Here is a 6,000-nt window from a genome sequence, read left to right as displayed (position 1 = left end):
CACAAGCCCTCAGCTTATCTGACCACTCCTCATCTGCTCTCTGACTTCACCAAACCCCTCCCATCTATTGAGGGTTATTGTCAGGTCACACACACACACACACACACACACACACCGCGTAGTGTAGTGGTTAGCACGCTCGGCTCACAACCAAGAAGGCCTGGGTTCGAATCCCGGGCGCGGTGAGGCAAATGGGCGAGCAGCAAGTAGGTACGGGATGTAACCCGAGGGATTATGACCTCGTTCCGGTGTGTAGTGTGTAAGTGGTCTCAGTCCTGCCCAAAGATCGGTCACTATGAGCTCTGAACTCTTTCCGTAGGGTAACGGCTGGCTGGGTGACCAGCAGACGACCGTAAGTGAATGACACACACACATACCTCTTGAGAATTTTAGTCAGGTGACACCCACCCATACACACACACACACAAACTCACCCACCTAGTGGACGGATGGGGGAATGGTGCGAAATAATTAGCTAAGCTCTTCTTTGCTTCCACCACCACTACCACCATCACCAATTCTTTTGTCAATGTCATAACACTTTAAAGCACAATTACTACTGCTATTGTCAGTTTATCGCTTCAAGTAGTAAAACTTCACAAAACAAGATTGACTTAATAATGGTAATATTTCTATATTGTCACAAAATACGGAAAAAAAATCATTGCCTTAAATGTTTATAAATTAAAAAAAAATAAGCAGCAGGGAAAGCAACATTTTCATATGGAGGAGGAGGAGGAGGAAGAGGAGGAGGAGGATGAGAAGGATTCAGATTCAGATTCAGAATTGATTTCCATTTTACAATATTTACAATAACATTTTAGTTACATTTTAATGCTAATAAATAATGAATGTGTTACCAAAAAGGGAGACAAAACATAAAATGTTTATAAATAGCACGTACACAGATACGCTGTCGGTTATAAAAGTATAGTTCATAAAACTATAAAACACTTAAAAATAATATACTTGAAGATACTTAAAAAATAAACCTATAAAACCTGTAAGACACTTAAAACTAATACAATGTATTTGTCTTAGGGACGTATAGTGGGTGTTGTTGTCTGGTGTTTACAGCACACATTTCTCTTGTAGGTAAAGAGAACAACGAACTTGGTACTTTCATAGTAATGATGTTATAAATATTCAATGCAAGTTCATATGAGTACTTATCCTTAATCTTATGCCACTTTAATTCTCGTAAGTATGGTGTTACATGATCGAACTTAGTACCGCCTAACGCGACCTTTGCAGCAAAATTCTGAATTTTCTGAACACGTTGTAATTGTGTTTGGCTAGTACTTACCCAGATCATTAAGCCATAATTTGTAATACTTAAAACAAGAGACTGTAATACATAATTCGTGTTTTTTTTAATAAAATGTTTTCATACGATTTATGTACATTATTGCTCTTTGCTCAAACCTTTGCTAAAAACTCTACCTTGGACGATTCTGGGCTTGTTCCTCCCTCTCCTCCACCCTCTGACTACTTCATGCCACCTATTAAAATTCTTCGCAATGATGTTTTCCTTGCCCTCGCTGGCCTAAACCCTCGGAAGGCTTATGGACCTGATGGGGTCCCTCCTATTGTTCTCCGAAACTGTGCCTCCGTGCTTGCACCTTGCCTAGTCAAACTCTTTCAGCTCTGTTTGTCAACATCTACCTTTCCTTCTTCCTGGAAGTTTGCCTACATTCAACCTGTTCTTAAAAAGGGTGACCGTTCTAATCCCTCAAACTACCGTCCTATTGCTTTAATTTCCTGCCTATCTAAAGTTTTTGAATCTATCCTCAATAGGAAGATTCTTAAACATCTATCACTTCACAACCTTCTATCTGATCGCCAGTATGGGTTCCGTCAAAGCCGCTCTACTGGTGATCTTCTGGCTTTCCTTACTGAGTCTTGGTCATACTCTTTTAGAGATTTTGGTGAAACTTTTGTTGTTGCCTTGGACATATCAAAAGCTTTTGATAGAGTCTGGCACAAAGCTTTGATTTCCAAACTACCCTCCTACGGTTTCTATCCTTCTCTCTGTAACTTCTTCTCAAGTTTCCTTTCTGACCGTTCTATTGCTGCTGTGGTAGACGGTCACTGTTCTTCTCCTAAATCTATTAACAGTGGTGTTCCTCAGGGTTCTGTCCTGTCACCCACTCTCTTCTTATTATTCATTAATGATCTTCTAAACCAAACTTCTTGTCCTATCCACTCCTATGCTGATGATACCACCCTGCACTTTTCCACGTCTTTTCATAGACGTCCAACCCTTCAGGAGGTAAACATATCACGCAGGGAAGCCACAGAACGCCTGACTTCTGATCTTTCTAAAATTTCTGATTGGGGCAGAGCAAACTTGGTATTGTTCAATGCCTCAAAAACTCAATTCCTCCATCTATCAACTCGACACAACCTTCCAGACAACTATCCCCTCTTCTTCAATGACACTCAACTGTCCCCCTCTTCTACACTGAACATCCTCGGTCTGTCCTTTACTTATAATCTGAACTGGAAACTTCACATCTCATCTCTAGCTAAAACAGCTTCTATGAAGTTAGGTGTTCTGAGACGTCTCCGCCAGTTTTTCTCACCCCCCCAGCTGCTAACTCTGTACAAGGGCCTTATCCGTCCATGTATGGAGTATGCTTCACATGTCGGGGGGGTTCCACTCATACTGCTCTTCTAGACAGGGTGGAATCAAAAGCTTTTCGTCTCATCAATTCCTCTCCTCTAACTGACTGTCTTCAGCCCCTCTCTCACCGCCGCAATGTTGCATATCTAGCTGTCTTCTACCGCTATTTTCATGCCAACTGCTCTTCTGATCTTGCTAACTGCATGCCTCCCCTCCTTCCGCGGCCTCGCTGCACAAGACTTTCTTCTTTCTCTCACCCCTATTCTGTCCACCTCTCTAACGCAAGAGTTAACCAGTATTCTCAATCATTCATCCCTTTCTCTGATAAACTCGAACTCCCTGCCTGCTTCTGTATTTCCACCTTCCTATGACTTGAATTCCTTCAAGAGGGAGGTTTCAAGACACTTATCCACCAATTTTTTATCACTGCTTTGACCCTTTTATGGGACTGGCATTTCAATGGGCATTTTTTTTATTAGATTTTTGTTGCCCTTGGCCAGTATGCTTCCTACATAAAAAAAAAAAAAAAATTAAGATCCTGTTGAACATTATTTCTTTCCTGCATCAAGGCTTTTAAGTGGTTTGTTATCCATGGGGCAAATGGCCTCTTAATTTCTTTTGTCACTATATGTGCGCATGCCTCTAAACATTTTATATACAGTTCATTAAATACTTGTACTTGTGTATCAACACTGTCTGTTGCGAATGTATGATTAAAGTTATGTAATTTTTTTCTTAATAAACTACAGAATATTTCAGGAAAATAGTTGGTTAATTGACGAAATGCTTTTACGCATGGTTGGCGTTTTGGTTTCTTTAATTGCATCGTAACAGTTATAGGTTCGCGATCACCAACATGACGAGGAATCGTATCTCAGTGTATTACTAATTCAGGTTTGTTTGAAATCGCCATATCAAGAAGGGTGCCTGGAGTAGCAGTTATTCGAGTAAGCTTATCTATCAACTGCATCAACTTGGTATTTAAAATAATTTGCTTAACCTTACTGTTTACATGTAAAAAAAAAATATCACTAAAATCACCAAAAACATAGAAAGGTTTTGTCACGTAAAAATATAAACTATAAAACATCTCTAATGTAATCAAATGTATGAGTAAGAGACTTCGGATGGCGGTACAAGCAGCCAACAACAACGGTGGGCAGCATATGACACTGCACGCGACCCATACATCCTCCACACCGTCAGGTCTGTGTCTACATTCCCAGGTGTTACTTTAAAACATCTTTTACATAAATGCAAACACCACCACCTCTGCTTTTGTCACATCTGAAAACTACATACTTAAGAATAGCAATGAATTCATCTTTAACATTATTGGATAACCATGTTTTACTCACACACAGGACATCGGTGTTTCTTTCTCGAATAAAAAAATCTCCTTCGTTTTTATTGCATAAAGGCTCTGAGCGTTGATATGATCTATCCTAAGGCTATTCCTTTTATGGGCAGTTTCATCGGCCATACCTTCTTTGCCGGGATCCTATAGATTATAATAGTGCGGACAAACACGTTGTTTGTGGCCTAACTGATGACATTACAAACATTTCAACCTATGATTGAATCTACAGTTGGCCTGGTGATGGTTATATTCACCACAGTTATGACAACCTCACCTATTTCTTGTGTGGGTGTATGGGTTTTGTCGATGATGTGCGTAAGGAGCAGTGTAAGAGTTAGTTCCTGTTGTATGTTCATCCCAAAGCTCGTTTCTGACATTCCGTGGTTTATTGGAGGTGTGTTTGTTACGATCCCATTGCTCCGTCATTCGTTGTTCTACTTCAGTATTTCGAGGCCTCGAAGTACTGCCTTGGTGCACTGAATTTATATTAGAACGGTAGTTACGCCATTGCCCATTCAGTAGGGTTAAAGTAGGCTACATTATGAGGTGGGGGAGGATGTGTGATGACTGCCTGGGCATTAGTGGTGGGCAGGAACCGATAACTTAGGTATTCACGCAATCGATTCCTTGGGATGGCGGGTCCGTCGGAACCGGTTCCGGAACCGCTTCCGCGGAGAATCGTGTAGAGCCCGCGGGGCCGGTACCAGAGTCTTGAAGCCACCAGCGCGCTGCTCAGACGGTTACCAGGCGGAGGCGGTTCCGGAATCGGTTCCGTGGGGAATCGTTTAGAGGGCGCGTTGTGAGTACCGCCAGCGCGCTGCTCAGACGGTTATAGTGTGTAGCGGTTTCAGGACTCATCTAGAATACTGGCAGAGATTATTACAAGCTCCTCGTTAGACAGACACATATTAGTTTTCCCCAGATAGCAGAGTGTATGTCACGTGGTCATGTTGCTCTAAATATCGTTTCATCTTGTAGTATGTAGAATTCCATCTAGTGTCTATATCCTGAATAAGTTCCTTTGAAGGCTGCTTGTGTTGCTCTTGCACATGCATTGAGCTTATCAGAAGCCTTCACGCTGTGATGGAAAAAAAAAATTACAATAGTCTATTTTTTTCTTTCAGCTTCTGGACATCCTCAGTGTTCTTAATGGAGCCCTGAACAACTAGATTCAAAGTGTGTGCAAAGCACGGGGTATGGCGAACATTCATTTGTTTTATTGCTGCAGTCATGTTAGCAGCATTGTCAGTCACAATTGAGTGAATTTTATCTAAAATGTTCCATTTATTGTAGACAAGTCTTATCTCTGCAATATTATCTGGTGTATGGGACCTAACCATACGAACAGTATCAAGCACAGCAGACTTGAGGACTCACTTTGGGGATATGTAGTGAGCTGTCACTGTGATGAATGCTTTCATTTGTCGGGATGTCCTTAATATGTTTTTAAACCAATACGCTTAGCTTTCTCCAGCTCTTGACGGACTCTCTCTACCTCTCTGTTGTAAATAGAAGGTAAAAGAGTCCTACCTGTCTCTGTGGCTTGCCGAGTCATATCTGGGGTTGAGCCCATTTACTAATCTCTTGAACCCCTTGTCTTCAACAACAAATAGCGGTTGTAAGTCTTCCACTATCATCCTGACAACCAGAGCGTCAAGTTCTTTCTTTTTATTCGAGTCATTCTTATAGGGCTGAGCCCTAGTGATGGTCTCGATCAGTGTTGATTGAGCAGAGGTGGATGGTCTGGGGTGTTTGACAGAAATTTCCATATCTGCATCCTCCTTGAGCTCCGCATATTCAATGGGATGTCTGGTGCACAGGTTCGATCATGTTCGGTGCTTCATCATTTCGATGTACTTCCACTGCACTTCAGCTTATCTTTACACACCAAGCATACAACGACGTCAGACTACGTCTGTTCCATGTACATCCACACTGGAGCTGTTCTATTCCGCTTGGATGCCATTGTTATTCGTGAAATTTAGGCTTAATAAGTGAGATGTACACCTCAGTT

The 6,000-nt window shown here is 41.6% G+C and overlaps 1 protein-coding gene and 1 non-coding gene across 2 annotated transcripts in view; one reads left to right on the top strand and one right to left on the bottom strand.

Moving 5' to 3' along the window:
- The window catches only part of LOC135107278 (hexosaminidase D-like), a 165,711-nt gene that overhangs the window by 136,550 nt on the left and 23,161 nt on the right, over nucleotides 1–6,000 (bottom strand). The gene's annotated exons all lie outside the window — the stretch shown is intronic.
- Trnav-cac (transfer RNA valine (anticodon CAC)) lies at nucleotides 113–186 on the top strand. The gene has a single exon. It is a non-coding gene; the product is annotated as a tRNA-Val (tRNA).

The sequence above is a fragment of the Scylla paramamosain genome, chromosome 15 (assembly GCF_035594125.1).
Source record: "Scylla paramamosain isolate STU-SP2022 chromosome 15, ASM3559412v1, whole genome shotgun sequence".
NCBI classification, from domain to species: domain Eukaryota; kingdom Metazoa; phylum Arthropoda; class Malacostraca; order Decapoda; family Portunidae; genus Scylla; species Scylla paramamosain.
Note: the sequence above shows the minus strand (reverse complement) of the source record. Positions and strands in the feature narration are given on the sequence as shown.